We start from the raw sequence: 24,151 nt of genomic DNA, 5'->3' as shown, positions 1-24,151 counted from the left end.
GATGATAGACTGTTCGGTTTCGGGGTGTTTCCACGGAGGTCGGGTGTTGCGAATGAATTTACGAATCTCGGGATCCTTTCGTTCTTGTTGCCACTCACAACCCCATTTATATGAACCGTATAGCCTTCTTCCTTTAACCGCTTCAGTCGCTTATGTGTTTTTTTGTTAAGCTGAAGAACAGGCTTTTTCATTCCTGGATGTTTTGTCACCAGATTTCCAACTTCGTTCTTGTTTGTATCTGCCACACACACCCCAGGTATTCAAAAATGGTGTTTGTAGACGAGCAGTAACCATCTACGTGATTACGCATGCTTCCAATAAGTTGCTCACCGCCATTGTTTTTGTGGGCGATTTGTACAGATTCAGCCACCCAGTCTAACCACGTACACGCTTCTTTTCCAACCTGATTAGGTAGGATTGGTTTAAAATCAGGCCCTATGTAACATGTAAAGAATCCTGTAGGCATACGATGCTTGCTGACACACCACAGATATAATCCATTGCAGTCATAACCGAACACACGAGTCGTCTTTTTGGCCTTATCTCCGTAGGTTGGTTCGTTGATTCGTGTGACATCCTTCAGGTGAAGACGGTTAAAAACGATACTTAGGACAACCAGTAATATTATTCCGAAGTTTCTTGAAGAGATCTGCGTTTTTTTTTTATTAACAAGAGAAACGAATGTACCAAAGGAGGTGTAGCGATTGAGTGAGTTTCGAGCACAGATATATATTATAGTTTTCCAAATTAACTTAATGCATCAAGACCGAATATTAAATAGTCGTCTTGCGTAACTATGGCGTAACTGTGTTAGCACGTAACATGTCAAATAGTGCTGTGAAGTAAGATGGGGATAATACCTTTACCACATGATCTCTGTTATGTAATACTGTTGGGTAAAGTTTTTACCGCACACAATATATGTTATATCAGTACTGCGGGGTAAGATTGATTACCGCTCGTAATATCTATTATATAATTCTGTGGGGTAAGATGGGATGCCGTTTCCATATAATATCTGCTATACAGTACTAGGGGAAAATATGAATAAAGTACACAATATAACTGTTATATATTTCTCTCGGGTAACATGGAATATCGCACTTAATAAATTTATTATTTTCAGTGTGGTAACACTGTTACTGTTGGCACATAATATATGTTATGTTGTTTTTAGGCATAAAAATGAAATTGGTGTGCGCACGTAATGGTTCAGTGGGATAAGATGGGATACCGTTGGCACACCATGTCTATTATAAAAAAGTACTGTGGGGTGCATAATATAAGCGTTATATAGTTCTGTAGAGTAAGATGAACACTGTTAGCATATATAGTTCTGTAGAGTAAGATGAACACACTGTTGGCATATATAGTTCTGTAGAGTAAGATGAACACACTGTTAGCATATATAATATAGTTCTGTGGAGTAAGATTGGTATACCGTTAGTAAACAATATTTTTTATATAGTACCTTTGGGTAAGATGGTGATCGTTACACATTATCTGTTACACAGTTCTGTGAGGTACGATAAGTTACCGTTAGCTCATAATCTCCGTTGTACAGTGCTGTGAGGGAAGATGGAAGATACCACTAGCACATGTAATACTTTGAATACGATTTTTACTGCACACAACGTTTGTTATAATAGTACGGTGGGATAAGATGTTTACCGTTAGAACTGTTAGCACAATATATTTGTTATATGAACCTTAGGGTTAAGAAGGATACCGTTAGCACATAATAATTTCTTTTATATATTCCCTTCGGGTAACACGTATTAAGATGGTTACCGTTAGAACATAATATCTGTGATATGTTTTTCTTTGGAATAGGAATGGAATCGGTTAGAAGATGATGTCTGTTATATATTTTTTGGGGGTAACATGGGATACAACACCTAGTATATTTTGTATAGTACCCTGAGGTAAAATGGATGTATATTTTGTATAGTACCCTGAGGTAAAATGGATGTTATATAAATCAATGAACAATTATTTATTTAACAATTCTGGTTGATATGAACATTTTATTTTATGAAATAAAGAAACTAAATCTAGATCCGCAGCAGCATTTAAATCCGCAGCCACGGAACAATAAATTGTTGCGGATATATATAAAACGTTGATCTAAGGCAACAACTGAAATATAAATCAACGCACAATTATTTAACAATTCTGGTTAATATAAACATTATATTTTATGAAATAAAGAAACTAAATCTAGATCCGCACTTTGTAAATCCGCCGCCACGAAACACCAAATTGTTGCGGATATATATAAAAACGTTATTCCAAGGCAACAACTGTAATATAAATTAAATACAATTGTGTGTTTGATAATTCTGATTGATATGAACGTTTTATTGTGTATAAACATATGCGGTTTGATTGCTGCTAAATGTATGGCGACCGACTTTGGATTGTTGATACGAGAGACATGCCTTCGCGTAGTCTCTAATGTTGACGTTAATGTCCTTTCATACAAAGCGTGTTGCAAAAGGTCGCTAGGAAGCGAGTATGAGAGAGCATAAAAATGAGTGAAAATTTCACGCGAAATGACTCAGGAACAATAGGACAAAAATGTGCCAGTAGATGCATCACCCAATAATGTTGCGTACGGACCCTTTAAAACTGGACCCTGGGGAACGCTTCAAAAATTGAACCGATTAATCTAAACCTTATATAAATTTGTACTGTTTTGTTGTATACAATGTACAGAAACGATAGTAATATTCGGTTATGTCCTAACAAAGTTTATTAAAAAGTTCATATAAGCTCTTTTAAATTTCTCAATTTTTTTGAAAACCTGTTTTTTTAGTTGCTTAAAATCAAGATAGTGGTATACACTAACTTAGCCAGTAGATAACATGCACCACCAACAGAGGTGCAACTTAGTTAATCGGAAAATTATTATTATAGCTTTTCCGAGTCTTTATAAATCTGTACAGTTTTTGTTTGATTATTTCAAGTTTATGAAGTGGGGTAAGATGGGACACCTTTCGCACATAATATTCAAATATTCTGATCGTATTTTAAACAATTAACAACAATACTATTATTCTTTAAATGTTCTTTGTTTACTACCAAATGGGACGAGAAAATTGAATGAAAAGGTGTCCCCCATCTTTTCTCACCCTACTATATCAATAATTATATAGCTAGAAAGGCATATGAAATAATTTAAAAATATACCGTATTCAATCTCTTTTGTATTTTATCGCTATACCAACTCGGTTGAAGACTGTATCAATCAATTGTGGATTCTGCATTAAAAAGCGTCCAATTATATGCTCAGCTGAAATCAATATCAACAGAGGATGCATTCCAGGTCGGTGACCACGTTTTATTTATTCGTTTAATTTTTGTGCTGAATGCGCCGTATTTTTTTAGGATGCGTTTCAGGTCGGTGACCACGTTTTATTTATTCGTTTAATTTTTGTGCTGAATGCGCCGTATTTTTTTTATATTCCTTGATTAATGGATTTTGTTAACATCGCTTGCAGGCGAGACGATATTTATAAAATAAACCTCCGCACTATACTAGCTGTTATCCTTTATTTGGCATACAAGAATAAATGGGTCAAGCATTGCTGCACTGTAACTGTAAACGGGCACAAGGTGTATGAAATCAGGTATCTTCGTGTAATAACAACTGTCGCGATTTTGTCACGCGAAGATAATAAGAGTGACATGCATTCGTCAAGTTATTCATTCATCAGAGTTACTTTTTTGGTTCATTTAGATTCTTTTACTCATACTGACGATAAAAAGGTTAGCGGATTGCCGCCAACGAAACCGGATGGCGGTAACGTGTGTCTTTATCGAAGCAACGCCGTGGACGACCTAGAGAGTGAGGACTGCAAAAGTGATGGGATTACGTGGCGGCACAATGGGGGTAGACAATTTCCGTCGCACTTACCTACGGTTACTGTAAGGTACAATAAGATAAAGAATGGATCTGGATTTTTTCGACGCAGTTTTTAAAGCTAGTTTTCACATTATCCGGACGCCCTGTCTATACATTGGTTCAAAACCTTGGTGATCGACATAACATTATGGACTTTTACCCCATGGGAATTGCAAAGCAGGATTGGGAAGAAGTTAGAAAAGAACGTTTTCTTCAACAATCAAGAGCATTTTAAGTTTAAAACACAAAAAGCCAAAAGAATTTGATAAAATGTTGGTTACTGAATCAGTCTCTACACCTGGATCACATGTTTCTGTTACGATGCCAAAATCATCTGAGGGAGACTGATAAAAAAGAAACCGAATTTGCACGACGACATGTATAGCGCACAAGAATTAGCCTACTCGTTGAACGGCTTTATATTGGTTAATAGGATCATTGGCGTAGAGTTTTGCATATGCGTAGGAGTGCGGCGCCGGCGAAATTTTTCGATTTTCTGTAAATCCCCTTTTTGACCTTCACACGCGACAGTTCCAAACTGCAAATAACCTAGGTTTACGTATCATTCCTCAGGCAATTGGCGACATAAACCTTACTGGCTATTTTCATTCAATCTGTTATAGCGGTAATCTAAATTAAAAGTAGTTTTATCTTAACGTTTCATAAATTTCCCTCGGTTAAACCTAACGTTTGTAACGACATAGTGCAGATTCATACGTTAATTACTTGCGGCATAATAGGAATTGATTAACATGAGGATTGTTTACGACACAGTACGAATTGACGCGTCGTTTCTTTACGTCACAATAGTGTTTTGCGCCTCTATGATTTTTGCGAGCTGGTTTTGCGAGATTTCGTTCGACCAAACAGAATTTAATATTTCCCTCAACTTCAATAACCAATCGCAATTAATATTTTAAATTTTAATCAAAATGTGAATGAACATTTACTTGTATAAGCACACTGTATAAAGTCAAAATTCAAAACGAAAACAAAATTTAAACATCGATAGCAAAAGAAAATTTAACTGGCAAGTCGTTTAGGCGAGCCTTTATAAAATTGACAACGCTCGTAAGAACTGCATGAGCTGTCACGGCATTGTGATCCTGACTGAAACTTTATTGTACCACAAGATTTAATTGGTGGCCAAAGCAATAGACATATGTGGCAAGGGGATTTATATCCCAAAACATTGCTTGACATGAACATTTACTTGTATAAGCACACTGTATAAAGTCAAAATTCAAAACGAAAACAAAATTTAAACATCAATAGCAAAAGAAAATTTAACTGGCAAGTCGTTTAGGCGAGCCTTTATAAAATTGACAACGCTCGTAAGAACTGCATGAGCTGTCACGGCATTGTGATCCTGACTGAAACTTTATTGTACCACAAGATTTAATTGGTGGCCAAAGCAATAGACATATGTGGCAAGGGGATTTATATCCCAAAACATTGCTTGAACTCCTGTCAAGTGTCCACGCATGTTTGCGGCTCCATCGTATGATTAAGGGCTTGCTTTATGGTGTAAAAAATATTGGCACTTGTTGTCTGTTCGACCGTATAAAATCCAAGAAAGGCCTCTTGAACAGAAAACGAGTACAGGTATCGGACGCAAATACTGAGCTGCTCTTTTCGAATAACATCCGCCGTTTCATCAGCGATAACACTATACCATTTTGATTCTTTAATGTCCTTGACCCTTTTTTCTAAGAAGCTCATGAGAACACAGACGTAAAATTTCATTCTGAATTTCGGGTCCAAAACATTTAAACTTTTGCGGCCTTTCTATTTAATTCCTTATTTTTAAATCGTATCTCGAGCAAAAAATTAGAGTCTGCATAAAATTGGAATGTAGTTTGGTATGCCCGCGATTGTCCTCTTTCGATTCCCTCACCTTTCTTCCAATAGTCTCATCTTCCTGCTATCCTGACGCCCCATCCTTAAACTAAGGCACTCGATGTGGTGAGCACTCTCGCCATGCTTCTTTATGGATGCCTTACCCCTTCGCCACGCGTTGAAACCTTAAATCTAGGCTTTTCCCGGACCTTCTAAAATTTGTTTGAACGCTGGCCGAGCTTTATTATTGTGTAGCGTCCACAAACAAGCGCTACATACTATTATGTCCGTCTCCGATAGGTACTCAATCCACGGGTGGTCTTCCTGCCCAAGTTGGTTGATAAGTACAACCACCAGTTGACTCTTTAGCGCTGCCATCCTTGGTAATTCCTAAACGGATATTACTAGTCGAGATTGGAGTTGGTCCTAAGTTTTCCGACACTTTAGTTGATGCTGCAATGCGGCCATCGTCTTTTGTGATGCTGCAATGCGGCCATCGTCTTTTGATTTTGGAGAAAAGAAAACGTTCAACGTAGTCTGCAAATAGCCACCACGTCGCTTCATGCATATAAATATCGTAGCTAATTTAATTAATAAAAAGTATAATAATTCTTCTTTCTAAATTTGTTCTTGGTGAAATTTTGTATTACGCGCAATAATGCCGGGAGTTGACGTAACAATGGAGTTATAAACGTCATAGTTGGTGTGAGTAACTATGGTTACGTGTGTAAATGCTGAATTAGTTTACGAACTACTGTAATGATTGACGCCACATTTTTTGGGCGTCTTTGCGATATTTGAAGAAATGAAGTCCATTATCAAATTTAAAGGAAAAGTCATTTTATCTTATGACACAACATTTAACATTGGAGATTTTTATTTAGGTATATTATAATTGCTTCGACATAAAGCACTTAATAAAAAGCCGATCGTGCCACTTGACCTTCTGTTACACGACGTAAAATTACACACCGTGCATTTCAAGTTTTTTCTTATTTCGCCAAAACACGCTTCGTTTCTACATCACTCTTCAATCGTCATGGTAACTGATATAGAGACGCAGCTATCTGCAAAGCAACATGACACATTCCCAATGTGGCACCAATTTACCTGTTGGAATCACGGTATTAATGATTTAAATTTTGGACCAGGGAAAATGGAGGAAGTCTAATGATGTTACGGTGTACTGCAATAATATATTTAGACTTCTACTTGCTTCCAGTGAAATGATGAGCTGGAAGAACAGAAAGCTAGATGGAGCGAGAACAATTTTGATTCAAAACTACAAAAAAGCATTGAAACTTCAGGGAAATGGAAGCTGTTGGAGGCAGATGTTTTTAAAAATGGAACAGGCATAACAGCTCGATTAATGTCGTGCAATAGTTTTTCTCTTACTCTTGTTCAGCCATTGCATGGATCATCTCAATCGAAGATCGTTTAGATGTGTAGTCATCATATGCTCTATATTGTTTTCCTTTGCTGTCATGTAGTTCCTTAAATTTCGGGTTCGTTTTCAGAGTAAGCTATAAATGTTCTCTAATTACCCTGGGTTAAATGATTCGGCCGTTTCATCATGGCCTCGATAAGCAAGCTCCTGTGTACAGAAAAAACGATGGAACTCCAGTAGCATGGTTAGATATTCTCGGTTTGTTGTTATAATTTATTGACGTGCAGGAACAAGTAAGTTTTGTATGCTGTTGGTTGGTTTATTTTTTTGTTCTATAAAATCATTCCATCTTGCGCAAGTTCCCTTGCTGGCGTCATGAGCTCGTAACCCACGATTTTGTTGCAGCTCTTTACCCCAAGACGACAATCCGACTTTAGTAAATGCTGCATCCGACCGCCCTGTTTCAGTGCTAAAATGTCGACAGGCAAAACAAATGGACGATCTATATGTGTACAATACTCCAGCCACTCGAATTTGTTATACCAAGCTGATTGAAAAGAACGATCTTTATTATTTTTAGGAAAAGGGGAAAGCTTTGGCTGGTGTGGCCCATCGATCAATAAACCCCATGTGGGCAATACTTCGTCCGGCGACGAATGTCGGGGACTTTTCTCAGTAGTAATGCTAGCTAAAGGAACTTCATTTGGCTGGAGAAAAATTACTGCTTTATAAAAAATAAATACATCATTTAAAACCTTCCGCTCACCTTCTCCAGTATGTTCGGTCGTTTACTAAAAAAAGACGAGATATCTTTCGAACTTCTCGCTTTCTTCATTTTTGCTACTAATTTACCTGCTTAATATCAATTTTAAATCTTGACTAATTCAATATAGAGTGACTCGTTGTGACTGGTTGACTCGCTCTCCTATATGTAACAGTGTTACGTCATATTGTAACATTGTGATATATAAATGTAATATTTCACCTTGTTAAATCTTTTTTTTAAAGCAACGTATATAATTAGTTTCCGTCCAGCGCCATCATCTTCCCTTAGGCTGTCAGTCAGACGTCCGGTGCAGCTTTGTCTTGTACTTGTTCGTATATACCGTAATCGTTATAGACTTTATTGTGTTTAACGTTTTAATGCGTATTGTTTTATATATCAACGACCATAGGCGTCATCTTAGGGGGGGCAAAAAAAATCTCAGTGTATGCTTAACTAGGGCACGTGAAGGCTAAACTACGACGCACGTGAAGGCTAAACTAGGAGGCACGTGAAGGCTGAAATACGACGCACGTAAAGGCCTAAATACGACACACGTAAAGGCCTAAATACACGTGAAGGCTAAACTACGACGCACGTGAAGGCTAAACTACGACGCACGTGAAGGCTAAACTACGACGCACGTGAAGGCTAAACTACGACGCACGTGAAGGCTATAAACTACGACGCACGTGAAGGCTAAACTACGACGCACGTGAAGGCTAAACTACGACGCACGTGAAGGCTAAACTACGACGCACGTAAAGGCTAATTACGACGCACGTGAAGGATATATAAACTATGACGCACTTGAAGGCTGAAATACGAAACACGTGAAGGGTAAAATACAACACACGTGAAGGCTAAACTAAGGCTGCGAACTACGACACACGTGAAGGCTAATCAACGTGTGAATTGCTATTATTTCGCAATCTCAGGTCAAACAATTGCTATTATGACGCAATGAATCCACGTGTGAGATCCTACTGTTACGTTACAAACAGTCACCTAGCAATAAAAACATGATAACGAACGTTATTTTTATTTCGCTTTTGCATTGATTGTGATAATGCGTTGTTACGCAATAGTACATGTACCGTAAACCAAGTTTGTTGAGTTAGGGGGGCGTGCTTCAAAAAGTTTAAGAACTACATCCATGCATAGTAAAGAGAGCATTGATTAAACTAAAAACGCTTCGCCTATTGGTTACGGCGGAAGTCGATTTCACGACTGTTTTCACTTGCGTTCGCCTCGAGCACCCCCATTTATTCACGAAGTGCCATTGCATACATGGTAAGTCGTAAGCTGGCACGATGTGTTAAACACGTGCGATAGCGACTGTTGTTTTCCGACGACGCGAGGATAAAGCAAGTTACATTCTGTTATGATATTACGTTAGGTCCCCAATACTCTTTGTTATAGCGCCACCATGCGGTATTTGGTGAGAGTCACGTGTTACGTTACGACATTGACTAAGGTTTTTGTTTTTAACATTATTACATATTACACCGTGACGTTTGGACTACTTTTTAAGATCTGTTTTGTGTCTTAAACTTGTTTCTCATTTAATAAACGACCGAAGGTCATAACACATTCATTCGGTCATTTGTTCAAAATGTTAAGCGTAAAGGTTTATGGAATAAAAATACATGTAAATAAGAGATATAATGGAATAAAAATACATGCTATACATAATAAAGACACGTAATTTAACAAAAACTATAAATGAACATATACCCAATATATACATTAAATAAAGGAAAAATTTCCCAATATATACATTAAATAAAGGAAAAATTTCCATTCGTCACACAAGTAGCATTTCATTAATTTATAAGGCCGTTAAAATATTTATTCCGATGTATTTATAGCCTTAGCACAGAGTGAGTCGTGAGTAAAAACACTATAAATTCGTTTATTTGAACAGCTGAAAATCTACAAAGTCAGTTATTCGATCGTTCGAACCAAGTTATTGGAGAATCCAACATGCCAATACAACTTGATCGTAATATAGAAGCAGTAATGCTTGTGAGGTGTCAGATGTACGACAACAAATAGATGACGCAGGGAAAGAAGAAATGAAACGCAGAGTCTATTTAAGTCCAAATCGTCCAAACAACTCTTCAGTAACCATCGGCCAACTGTTCGAATAATCGTTGGAAAAGGCGCAACGTGGTGCTAGAAAATGTAAAACAGAAGCTACCAAAGCTAAGTACATAAGAAAGCACGCTAACATTGTTGTGGTGGTTCTCCAGGTGTTGGGAAAACCACTCTTTTAAAGATGATGGTGTAAACCAAATTCTTAAGCATGAATTGCTACCTGACACTGAATTTTGTTCTTCATTAATGTGAAAGACATCAACTTTAATAAAGAGATGACACTACTACAGTTCTTAACCACCAACAGCAGGGTTAAAGTCAATTACACTGAAAGTTAATTACACTGAAGAGGAAAGCAAATCTTTGATTACATTCTTACAGAACAATCCAAATATTGCCATCTTCTTTGATGGATTGGATGAAGCTTCAACGAATGAGTTCGCCGTGGTCTCCCATAATTGTAAACTTGATGGGAAATCTAAACCGGTCGATATCATGAAGAATTTGTTCAACTTTACTCTGCTGCCCAAAGCTGAAATAGTTGTCACATCCAGACCAGGTCAATTGTACAAGCTGCACCCTGATTAACGACTTAATTCTATATTTGAGGTTCTTGGACTCCTGGAAGAAACAAAGAATGATCTTAGAACACAGCTTTGTGGATTACACAGACATCAAGAAAATACCTTCCAATTAATTTTATTCTCATTGTGTTTTGTTTGCTCTCAAACAAAGACAGTCAGAATAAAACACCCTGTTTACATGATCGAATCCGACTCAATGTGTAGTCATACGCATATCAAATCCGGTCCGCTAAAACGTCGTATTTACATGGCGTGTTTAAATCGGATTGAAACTTAAATGGGGACCAAAGCGTTGGTGGTCGCCATTCTTAATAAACTTTATTACCGCATTAATTTATCATTATAGCTTGAAATAAACATTCAGTAGCCTTTAAGTGCATTATTTTAATCTACTTAACTGGTTTATCTAAAATTACAAAGTACTGTTATTATGTGCTGCAACACTTCAGATGGGTTGTTGCTATTAATTCAGGCAATGCTGATCTTTCCATACAAAAAAACTAAAACATAATATTGTGTTTCTGCTAGCTGAGTTCCACAAAAGTATCCAAGTTTTGTCCTATGCTTTAACAAGAATGACATATGTCAAATGATCGGTTTTATTTGTTTAGTTTATTGGTAGTAGGTACTGCAACAATAAATTAATAACAAAAGCAAAATATACAAAACAGTAAATCCACATGTTAATCTGCACAAAACAGTAGCTCCAGACATAAAAGTTTTGGTATCAAGCCACATACTTTATACAGACAACCAAATACACTCTGACAAAGAAGTCAGAATGGCTTTTACATCACAAACACTGTTTTTATGATGATTTTCAAGGGAAGTAGCAATAAAACTCTGGAGTTATTAAATAATTAAATGAAGCATCAAGTGTTTGTGTCATAGTCGATCATAATAAAATATAAACATATTAGCTTGTAAACCACCATCAGTAAAACTTCATTCTTCCGGCGCCATGGTATAGTGGTTAGCGCGCCTGCCTGTAACCCAGAGGTGATGGGTTGAAGGCTCGACGTTGCTACCTTTATGGGCGTATGTGTTCTTGGGCAAGACACTTCACGGCAATTGCTCCAACCCAGTGGTCACTAATGGGTTGTCCAAATTATCAGCCATAAATAAAATGAAAAAATCCAAAAAAATTTTCACCCACAAAGTAACATACATGGTAACTCGTAAGCTGGCACGAGGTGTTAAACCGGTTTGATAACGACTGTCGTTTTCCGGCTACGTGAGGATAAAGTAAGCTACATTCAGATATTGTTCTCGTGGTTCCTGAAATATAAGTGTAAATTTCAGTTTTAACTCTACCATTCTGTCTACTAAATTAAATATAATCAAAACGTAGGTTTTCTGTGTTGGTAAACTGAATCTGATTGCTCGTCTCTCTTTATGCCCTGCGACACGTTCTGTGATAAACTGTAAGTTCAAACAACCTAGAACTGGTATTGAACCTACCAACTACTGCATTCAAAATGAAGGAAATCCATTCATGAAACCGTGACGTAACAATGTATTATAATGGGCATTATTCGCGTCAATAGGCCTCTTATTTTCTGAGCAGTTTCGGTGTATTCCTAGGCCGTGTATTGAGTAGGCCATGCACCAAGCAAGTTCGTCTTTATCAATTTTGGTTATCTTAAAGTTAAATCCAATCTTTACAAACTTGGACCATGTGTGCGGGTTATTGGGATATTGGTCAATGCTTAACGAATAACTTTTTGTCCCTATTAGGGGCTGCTTACATTCCATATGTAAAACTAATCAACGCAAAATACTTATAATGCAAGGGATGTGTCTGCTTACATTCCATATGTAAAACTGATCAACGCAAAATACTTATAATGCAAGGGATGTGTCCTACTCATACTTACATAGAGTAGTAATGTTGAAAGTTTTTTTTAAAAAACTATTGATCGCGCACAATGGCGGCCTCCTGGGTGCGTGGTGGAATAGCTAGATATGATAAAATAAACACATGAATTTAAAATCGGGATGTGTTCTACTCATACTTACATAGAGCAGTAATGTTTTAAGTTTTTTTTAAAAAACTATCGATCGCGCACAATGGCGGCCTCCTGGGTGCGTGGTGGAATAGCCAGATATGATAAAATAAACACATGAATTTAAAATCATTTGTTTAGGCCACATATGGTGCAGGGCCCAGATTCCTGTGGAATCATTTATTTAGGCCACATATGATGGTGCAGGTGACCATGGTGCCTTTGGGGCAGATGGTCCTGGTGCCTGAGGGGCAGATTGCCCAGATTCCTGAGAGGCAGATGGCCCTGGTGCCAGTGACGCAAATTGCCCAGATTTCTGAGGGGCAGATGAAAAAAAAATAGTGTTTAGTGTTTATAATGTGCTCGAACACTGCACATCTTACTTCATTCACTGGAATCTATCTTTAAATAAAATATAATTTTTACGAAAAGGTGATTTTCAAAATAATTACTTTTTATCTTTTCTGATCACCCCCATTATGTGAATATAACAAAATACTTACTTCCGTAACTTTTCAAGCTTTTTTCCCCCAATGTATATGAAAATAATGTGGATTTTCCATATATATACTGCAATCTATAGAAAGATAAAAATACACATGCACGAATAAAAGAGTACATTTACAAAAACATTTTTTTACCAACTACACACCAACCAAGAGTGCATCCACGAATTTAAAAGATCAGTCGACGCAAGATCAGTCGACGCAGATTAAAAACTATGTATGGAAATGGCCTCTCCTTCGTATGTTATCAAATATTGCCAAGGTTAACAAAACACTGGGCCTGATTCGGATTACAGGTTAAAGATCGGTAGTAGCATTTATGCTTGACAGTCGACGCAGATCAAAAATTATAAGTATGGAACTGGCTTCCTTTGTACCAAACACTGGACCTAATTCGTTAACCAGGGCGTTTTGCTCAACAATATTTACACCCCCTACAATTTACAACAAATTTGTGTCATCCAGGTGTTTCCAGAATGATGCTGTAATGTACACAGTGTCGCCCTGAATTGTCGGTTATTTACTCCCTATTGTTTTCCGATGCCAGCGCGATTCTTTTCTCCTTTGTTTCGTATGCACGGTTAATTTTCGTCTCGTGTGTATTTGATTTTGTTCGTCCTCAGTTCTATTTAACGACGGCTGCACAGTGCACGTCTCCGTCCACGCTTTGTTATTTTAAGTTACCTCTACGTTCATGCTGTTTTAATTGAAAAATTCAATGTAGCCGACAAGCTACACCGGAAAAATTAACTAAAAAATAAATTAACAAGAAGAGGCTTCCATCGGGACAACTTTAATCTCAAACTAATGAAATAAACAACGATCAATACACGCGACTGAGGACTAAGAAGAAAACAAATCCAACGTTTGGGTATAGGGGAGGAAATCAAGGGGTATTTGTAACTGTCGTTGACGCAGAGTATAGTGGTATGTGGGGTAAGGGTAGGTTTTCCAATTGTGAAGCCCTTTTTCAATAACAATGCCTATTTCTAGCCCCTTAATAGAATAAAGAATGGTTAAAAATAGGAACTGAACTTAAAACAGCATGAACGTAGAGGTAACTTAAAATTACATAAAGCGTAGACGGAGACGTGCACTGTGCAGCCGTCGTTAAATAGGACGAAACCAGTGACACTGAACGAGAATAACGATTTCGAAAAAAAACAAGAAACACGTTTTAACCAAGCAAATGCCCTTTGCATTCTAACAAAACAAGAATACCTGGACAACAAATAAACGATACCCGACTCCGGCTCAACGGCCGCGACCACAACACAAGTACGTCGGGATTTACGTCCGACAACTTTAAAACCGCGGGACAAACAGGCCACTCGGCCTCGCTACGCAACAAAACCCGTGGGCCATTAAACCACAACAAAGCTAGAGCTGAATCTATCTGATCTGGCCATAACCCACGCGACATCAGCAGCATTTCGAGCAGAAGCGACATGCCTCTACTGCCACGGTTTCGAAAACTCGTGTATCACCACCGACAACCTATTCGCCCCGAACCTATGAAAACGGCAAGATTTGTTCGTGACATACGGCAAAACAGACGTCGAATCCGTCTAAAACACAACACTCGACAATTCATAACACAACTCACCCTCAAGGACACGGGACTTACCAGCAACCAACTTACATGACAGAACACCCTCACACGACACAGGCAAATGTGCAGACGTATCCAGACCACTTGCATCACAAAAACAATGTAACTTAACAAAATCAACCAAGGGTGACAAACCAAAACAACGTGGCAGCACAACACGCTCCAATCACGTAACCACGCGCAACTAATTATACCACGTATCAGCATGCTCACGCCCAGACTCACTTGCATCACAAAAACAATGTAACTTAACAAAATCAACCAAGGGTGACAAACCAAAACAACGTGGCAGCACAACACGCTCCAATCACGTAACCCCGCGCAACTAATTATACCACGTATCAGCATGCTCACGCCGCATCGTGCACGACGGAAAGGCTTTCTCCTTCCATCGCATCGCTACCTGGTACTGGAGGCCAGCCTTCTTCACCGAGTTATCCGTAATAGCAAGAGACTTCTTGTCATCCGGAGACATGGACCTCGATGAAAATTGTACTCCGTAAAATCTTGCCGAAACATCTTTTCCATATGTTCATGCAGACGCTCCATGTGACAAGTGTGATTGACGTTTTCTGCAATTGTACCTCGCTCTCTCTAGAATTGCTGTCTGGGCCAACCAAAGCCCCAGGATGCCATTACATCATTATGGCAGCCCAACAAAGTTAGCGTTTCTACCAAATTAGATGTAGAATCAACATGACCACCAGCGTTTCTACCAAATAAGATGTAGAATCAACATGACCACGTATTGCCTAACCTTAATTGCATAAATAATTTATAACATTAAAAATAGCCTCCAAAGTTAGTCTGTTTTTTAAAGTTTGGTTAGGAACTAAAACCGCTGCCCTTTCCGGTGAATTTAATTGTGCCGCTACATAATCGCGATTCAAGCGACTTTCTTCATGGAGTTTTGAAGCCAGCTCTCCTTTTCTTCAATCAGAAAAACCGGCATACCAAGCGTTGTAACGGTATTTTATTGCATTAATTAACGTTACTGTTCGGTACCGCATTATTCTGAACTGCCCACCGACAAGTGGCAAGTGTTACACGTAGCTAAATCTCGCTCCAAATCATACTCCAACCAGGTAAACTGTTCTTTCCAACTCAACTGAAATTTTCTGTTTCGTATTCCTTCGGGGTTAGTTGTTTTGACACTGGCGACTGAACACGATGGCTCCTCCGGTTGTTTTTCTAATATTTTTTTTTCTGTTTTAGACTTAGTATCGGAAAGTTTAAAAAATGAAGAAATTGCGGGTTGAAGTTTTTTTTTGGGACATGGCATACTGCTGTATTATAACCGATATAGAAAAATTCTTAGATCTTATGAACTCGCACCACTAGTTCAAATAGCACGTATTCTGTTCTGAACTCTCTTGCGCAATAATCAACGAAATGCTGATAACAGATAATCATTGTTACGTAAAACCGATTACGCAACAACTGTATCCAATTACCTTGGAATATATAGTTCTAAAATATCTCTCTGCATAGCAGATGTACATTAGCATTTCAGAAAAAACTATGAAAGTGTTACAATGCCATTTATAACACCATTAATTTTATTACTAAACCTTGAAAAATAGAAAATGTACATTTCTTTTGGTTGTAATTTAGTTGTAAACTTTACGTATGATCACCGTCCTCTCTCTTATCGCTTGTTTCAGACAACACACCCAATTAGACTTTGTGTAACTAACGAGTAAGCATTTCAATAATGCAGAGACAATAATTTTAACAGACGGATGATTATGCTTGCGTTGATAGCCAGTAATATAGTAGTAAACCAACTCCTGTGGATGGGATCATACACTTTTTCTGCCATCCTGCTGTGGCAATAGCCAGCTATACGTCCTTTGGTTGTTTAGAAACAAAAGAAGTTATCAATTTTCTGACATCAGTAATACTTACATTTTTTCCAATGAAAACTTTTTTGATAGTTTTGTTCCAAACTTTGTCAAATTCGAAAACTTTGTCAAATTCAAAGAGTCCATTATTCATTTCCATTTAAAAAATATGGAAAAGCGTTATCACCAAATTCAGCTGACTGTTGCTTGCAGTTCCACACCATCTTGGATGCACATTGCGGATCAATGACATCCATGCATAATCCCGCTTTTCCTTTTGGTTTTTATGTATATGCTATAGTTTCCTTGATTTTTTTCGCTGTTTTATCTCCTGACAAGTTAAACCAGTAAGAACAGAAGATCGGCAACTAACTCTGCAGATAATACGTGCAAATATGTCGCCACCCACCAACTCTGCAGATGTTACGTACAAATTTGTCGCCACATTCTAGAATAAACAACATTTAAAATTTTACTAAGCCCATGTCATAAATTGTAAGTTTGTAATTATAGAGATGAATGGTAAAGACCAGATGCTGGCTGTTAAATGAACATTCAGTGTGATTAAACAATAGTTCCACATGCTGCAACAGAAATACATAAATAAATGGTGGCAATTCAAAGCCTGTTACAAACTCAGTTTTTATAAGTAATTGAATATAAATTGCTTATTAATGGAAAAAAATTTATAAATTGCTTATTAATGGAAAAAAAATGATGGGCTGAATTTTATTAATATAATATAGTATTATATTAAGCTAAATACCTGAAACGTTCACCATAGAGTGGAGTAAGGCAATAAAAACAAATCTTCCAAACCTTGCTCAAATAAATATTTTTGGTCTGTTTAAGGCTTATGCAATGTCTTTCCATTATTAATATTATTGCTTAGAAAAAAATGCAGGTTTGTATTTACTCTATAAGATGTTACTTAGGTTTCCAAGGGCAATAAAAAACACTGGTTTAAATGCTAAGCTACCCTAATAACAAAAGATAAGTAAGAGTAACACAACTTACGGACAGCGGATGTTTACGGACAACAACCAAATTACAATAACTAAAATACAATAGATGTAATAAACAATTACAGTCTGTAACTTACAGATGGTAGTATATATGCAACATATAGTTACGGATGGTGGTGTATATGCAATATATAGTTACGGATGGTGGTGTATAACCAAAATATAGTTACGAATGGTGCATGGTGATATATGCATTATATATTTACGAATAATGGTAGTTACAAATGACGGTATGCATTATATATAGTCACGGATGGTACATACATTAATATAGATACGGTCCTTACGGATGATGGTATATAACCAAAATATAGTTACAGATGGTGGTGTTTATGCATTTATAGTATGGTATACATATAGATAGTTACAGATGGTGTTAATATATACAATATGTAGTTACGGATGGTGGTATGTATGCTTTTATATAGTTATGGATGGTAGTTTATATGCAATATATATTTACGGATAGTGGTATATAGCAGGATGGGGGAAGATGGGACACCTGTTAATTCCATCTTTTCGTCCAATTTGGTATTAAACAAAAACATTCACCGCGATCAGGATTTGGGATATTATATGTGCCAAAGGTGGTCCATTTTCCGCTTCCCTACTATATATGTATTATAAAGTTATATAAATTACCACTGACCCTATTGCTTGACACTATCATAAACTATACTTATTATACGGAAAACTCCAAAGTAACAATGGACGCAGCAGGCTATACTCGAAACTTTTTAAACAATAGCTTGTTAACATCTTCAAATTCTAAAAGGTAGCACAGGGTAGTCGATACATTGGGTATACTCATTTGACGGTTTACGTATACATGTAATAGGCATATATTTAAAGTGGATGTTTTTTAAATTGCATACTGCGGGGCAAGAAAAATCGACATCTGTAATTAAAGGTAATTTATAAATTAAATTATGAAAATTTCTCCCATTTGTAATGGTTAGAAACATAATACTAGATATTTTACAGAGAGACGAATTTTTGAACACGTTATTAGGTTTCGGAAAGCTAATACTCCGTTAGTGGACATGGAGCTAAATTGTAATTTTACTGAATACAAAGGAAAAAAAAGAGTTGAAGAATTGATGCACAACAAATGCATTTATTCCTGCATGGCGGAGAAACTACATTGTGTAGAACTACTTGGAGATCTCATAAATTGCCTCGGCAGCATTAAAATTTTACAAGAAAAATGCATGGAAAGTTAACATAACGATTTTACATGACGTTCCATAACGAGGTGGCGAATTACGCCGGCAAACCGACTGGATTTATGTGTATGGTTCTGTCGTCTATCTTCCCAGTAAAAAACTCTGCATTTTACAGGAAGCAATTAAAATGTTTTATGTAAAATGGCTAATCACGAGGCACGCGGAGAATGTTGTGGTTAGTGTAGCTGGCGGTTAAGACAGCTGTTCAAACCATAATAACTAACATAAACAAATACAATTTCTATATTACAGAACAGATCCAGGCTTAGGCTTGAAGAATCTTAAGAGGTTTTATGTTCGCGGCTGAATGCGACAACCACTGTGGCTTTAGACAGGCTGAATGCTACAACCACTGTGGCTGTGTGTGTATTTGTGGCTTTAGACATGCACACATAAAATATTTTGCGAAGCAACACATTTTGTTTTCTTGCTCCGTATCGCTTACAAACACCATCCTCGGCAGCAGTAAAATTTTACAAAAAAATGTATGGAAAGTTAACATAATGATTTTACAAGACGTTCTTAACGAGGTGGCAAATTAGTTATCCTCGACGGCAAACCGGCTGAATGTATGTGTTGAAAATGACTAAAACTATGTTTCTCCCGTCTCTCCTCCCCAGTAAAAAAACTCTGCCTTTTACAGGAAGCAATTAAAGTGTTTTGTGTAAAATGGCCAATCATGAGGCACGAGTCGAGTGTTGTGGTTAGTGTAGCTGGCGGTTAAGACAGCTGTTCAAACCATAATAAACTAACATAAACAAGCACATTTTTTTTCGGTAAAAACACCATTTCTATATTACAGAACGGATCCAGGCTTTAGGTTGCGCCCACAAAAATAAAAAAAGAATAGAATGCGCATCTGTAATGTCGGTAAAGGAGAGAGCATGATACACTCCCTTTTTCACGACTCCTTCTCGTTTACTATAGTAGTCAATGGAAGCAAGGGCGTTTTATGTAGTTTTTCTTCTTTTTTTGACTTAAAAGTTTATAGGGAAAAATAAATATTTCCAAACATATATATATTTCTAAAAAAACCGTTTGTTTGAACGTTTTTAATCAAATTTATAAAATAATTAATTTTCCTAAACAAGCGCTAAAGTGTAGGCGTTAACCTACCAAAAACTAAACTTTTGCCTAATAAAGTGGAATATTAGTGTAGTTTTTAAAATAAACAACTAAAACCTCCCAACATCACTTACCCTGTTTACATGATCGGATTGGATTTGAATTCAATCCGACTTGATGTGACGTCACACGAATTTCAAATCCGATCCGCTAAAACGTCATATTTACATGGCACGTTTCAATCGGATTGAAACTGAAATGGGGACCGAAGCGTTTGTAGTCGCCAGTTTTAATAAACTTTAATAACCGCAATAGGTTTTCAGTATAGCTTGAAATATAACAATCAGCAGCCTTTAAGTGCATTTGTGCTTTATTTTAATCTACTGAACTGGTTTATCTAAAATTCCAAAATACTGTTATTTATGTCCTGACATACTTTAGATAGGTTTTTGCTATTAATTCAGACAATGCTGATCCTCTCATAAACATACTAAAACATATTGTGTTTCTGCTAGCTGAGTTCCACAAAAATGTGCTAAGTTTTGGTCCTATGCTTTTAACAAGTATGACATGTGTCAAATGAATGGTTTTATTTGTTTAATTTATTGGTAGTAGGTATACTGCAACAATAAATTATTAACAAAAGCAAAATATACAAAACAGTAAAGCCACATGTTAATCTGCACAAAACAGAAGTTTATTCAGACATAAAAGTTTGGGTATCATACCACATACTTTATACAGACAACCAAATACACTTTGACAAAGAAGTCAGAATGGCTTTTACATCACAAACACTGTTTTAATGATGTTTTTCGAAGGAAGTAGCAATAAAGCTCTGACATTATTAAATAAAGCAGCGTTTCTGTCGCATAATCGATCATAATAAAACATAAACATATTAGCTTGTTAAACCATCATCAGTAAAACTTCATTCTTCCTGTTTCACAAGATGTTGTTCTCGTGGTGTTGATGGTTCCTGAAATATAAGTGTAAATTTCAGTTTTAATGAAGGCACTAAAGTCCCATCCAGGCATACTAACCTTTTTCTCATTTGCTTTCTAATCTTCCATCACTTCAGTCACTCTACCATTTTGAATTCAATGCATAACTTTTGTTGTTCTTTTGCTGCCAAATGTGTTGAACAATCCTCCAAGACAATTCATAATGGAAAAAGTAGTTTGACTGTAAACTATTACTCTGATTATTGTGTTACTTGACTGGTACAAGTACAAGCAAGTGCGAAGTGCCCTTGCAAATAATGGTGGTCTATCTCCTCTATAGGGTAGTAAAATTTGAAGTACTGGTGAAGAATGCTCCCAACAATATTGTGGTACTATATTTAGGTATCGTTACAGATTAGGCAATACGCATGTGGTTGGAAAATTCTTCAGTAGCACAAATTTTGCTTGTAGACTATAAAAAGCTGATTTTTACCTATTTCAAACAGCAAAATCTGCATTTGTCGGGTAAAATTTAATTAATTTGTCATGTTAATTCATTGGAATTTGTTGCCAGATGTACACGCACACTGCTACTACAATATTCGGTGCAAAAACACTACGTTAACTGTGTAACAAGTCTTGAACATCAACATTTCCGATTGTTCAATCCAACTCGATCGCTAAATCCGACCCGTAAACCACTAGTCTGAGCGGATTGAGGATCGGTCGGCTTCAATCCGACTCGCCTTTTTCTCTTCGCCGAAAACGAGAGTAGCGGATCGATGAGTCGGATTCGAATCCGACTTAAACCGTCATGTAAACAGGGTAACTGTGTGCCTATCTTTTACAATGGAGACCAAGCGAAATGGGGACGGAGTTGGCGGTCACGTAAATATAAAAAAATAATCACGGTTTTGGACAGCTACGCGTTCTACTCTTTTTTTTATTTCTGTGGTTGCGCCTAAGTAGAGGTTTTATGTTCGAGGCTGAATGCGACAACCACTGTGGCTGTGTGTATTTGTGGCTTATTTTGCAAACCAACAACACATATACTTGTTTTCTTGCTCCGTATCGCTTACAAATACCAGCATGTAAACACACACTGACCATACATTGTATGGGCGATTCACGCGCTATGTGATTCGTAATGGGGAGCACGATTGCCGTTTCGTGACGTTTGGTAATTAATTTAGTGTCTGCGTTGTCATAATTTCAATTAATATATAAACTACATACACAACAGAGGTGTGTGGAAAGATCTTCATAAATTGTCTCGGCACCAGTAAGAAATTACAAAAAATGTATAGTAGTTAACAAAAATACGAACTTTTGGGACTTTTTAAAACGTTTTGTTTTGCTCGACTAACTATTTAAAAAAAAAAAGATAACATTTACAAAGTGTGTATTTTTTGTATGATCGTTGTTCGGACTCTAATCGTGTAAAAACCGCAGCAGAAAAAAAACTTGTGGAAAGTTAGTAAGTTATCATCTACAACCTTGAGAATTTTGAAAATGGTGTAAGCGTAAAAATTAGGTTCTAAACGTCGGATTTTACGGGAAGCAATTAAAACGTTTTTTGTAGAAAGCCCGACCACGAAACAGGATGAAAATATTGTTACTATAGATGGGGTTAATAAAGCTGTTTTAACCATATAATAAACTGACACTCTTGTCAACTTAAAACGTGTACCTATTTAACAGAACCAATCTGTGATTATCTTGACGGTTCTGCGTTTGTTCAGCATCTAAAATATGTATTACATAAACGAAGGGCGGTGTGGCAATCATTGTGGGCAACACTTTTAACGGAAATTACTCTTACGGCATGAACAAAATGTTGTAGTTACTGTAACTGGCGGTTAAGACAGCTGTTATAACCATAATAAACAAAGACGATTTTTTTTCGTTAAAGCAAGAGCCATTTGTATATTACAGAACTGATTGAGACTTCGGCTTGAAGATTCCACGTTTGTTTATTAACCAAATTAGTAGGAGCGACAACCAGTGTAGCCGTGTGTGTATGCGGCGTCTTTAGACATGCACACATAAAATATTTTGCGTAGGCCGCAGTGTAAATTGCAAAACTTTTATGGGAAGTAAACAGAACGATTTTAGATCACGTTGCAGAAAGAGGGAGCAGCTAAGTTGTCTATCCCAACCAACTTTCAGGATGTTAACGACAGTAGGATGCCAAATAATCTACCTCTCTCTTTAAACAAAATATTTCGGAAGTTATTAAAGAGCAAGGAACAATAAATTACGTATATAGGGCAGAGATTTTCAGCATGAAATTGTCTTTTTTTCTGCAGTACCAAAAGTAAGTACGTGGTGTTTGAATTCAGTTGATTTACTTAACGTATATTTCTGCAGATGAACAAGTCAGCACTTCTTCTCTTGCTTCTTATCGGACTCTTTGTCCTTGCCGAAACTACTGATGCGATGTACATTTGGGGTCGTCGTACTTGGGGTGTCAATCGACGTCGCCGTCGCCGCTGGAACCAACAGAAAGAAGGCAAGCAATTAAAATGCGATTTTATCAACTGAATGTAATGGGAACTTTTGTTGTTAAACGCGGTTCGCCAACACTCAAAACCATTACTAACCTACAATGACAAATGTAGCGGTTTGAAGTATAAATATTTATAAATGAGATTTAAATTTTAAGTGAGAAAATAGGAATTGAAATTCTACATCCCTTAGTCCAGTTTTTAATATTAAATAAAGGCGTGGAAATTGTCTATATTTTTATTCATTTTATCGTCCCATAGGGTGTTAAAAAAAGAATATTTATAGAAATATAATATCCTCATGACCTTTAAGTTCTGTTAAATATTTAAAACCACGTTATGGAAAAATAAGAAACTATTTGCTTACGGTATCGATCTTACAACACAATAGCTATATTTGATTACGTTTTAGCTGAAGACATAGAAGAAAGCGATGAGCAAGTTATGTCACTTCTTGAATAAACCAGTAAAAATCGGATGCATTTAATAAATTGAACAACGGCATAACGGTTCTGGAATGTTTTATGCATTTTTATTCATAGTCTCAAAGCGCTTGATGGTGTTATAGTTCAGGGAAATACAGTCTTGCTATGTTAAAATGTATAAATTTAAGTTCCAAACCGCAACGTTAGGTTTCGAGTTGAGTCCCACACTGCTCATTCTGGAGATTACCAGAGCCGATATAATTTTAACCACTATGACACGGAACGGTATTTAGCGTAAGGCGGTGCGAAAATTTTGCATTGTAAGATATCATTTTGCGATGATGCTAACGCTTTAAATAACATTGTTTATCCTTTTTTTGTACAATTTAAAAATGAATTCAACTTATTTAT

The 24,151-nt window shown here is 36.9% G+C and overlaps 2 long non-coding RNA genes and 1 pseudogene across 3 annotated transcripts in view; 2 read left to right on the top strand and 1 right to left on the bottom strand.

Moving 5' to 3' along the window:
* Positions 1–23,819, top strand: part of LOC149724248 (uncharacterized) — a 177,150-nt gene extending 153,331 nt beyond the window's left edge. Inside the window, exons 2-4 of one of the 2 annotated variants that reach the window (XR_016386741.1) lie at positions 23,038–23,125; positions 23,179–23,320; positions 23,728–23,819. This is a non-coding gene — a long non-coding RNA (uncharacterized LOC149724248). Of the gene's footprint in view, positions 1–22,813; positions 23,126–23,178; positions 23,321–23,727 lie in introns of those variants that run through there. The other variant, XR_016386740.1, reaches the window with a different exon arrangement.
* On the top strand, positions 9,832–11,725 carry LOC149724250 (uncharacterized; annotated as a pseudogene).
* Positions 20,447–21,638, bottom strand: LOC149724249 (uncharacterized). Its single transcript, XR_016386745.1, has 2 exons — positions 20,908–21,638; positions 20,447–20,843 (listed from the first exon to the last, which is right to left on the bottom strand). It is a non-coding gene; the product is annotated as an uncharacterized LOC149724249 (long non-coding RNA).
* Positions 23,820–24,151: the final 332 nt, after the last annotated feature.

The sequence above is a fragment of the Ciona robusta genome, unplaced genomic scaffold (genome assembly GCF_009617815.1).
Source record: "Ciona robusta unplaced genomic scaffold, ASM961781v2 AP042737.1".
Classification (NCBI taxonomy): domain Eukaryota; kingdom Metazoa; phylum Chordata; class Ascidiacea; order Phlebobranchia; family Cionidae; genus Ciona; species Ciona robusta.
Note: the sequence above shows the minus strand (reverse complement) of the source record. Positions and strands in the feature narration are given on the sequence as shown.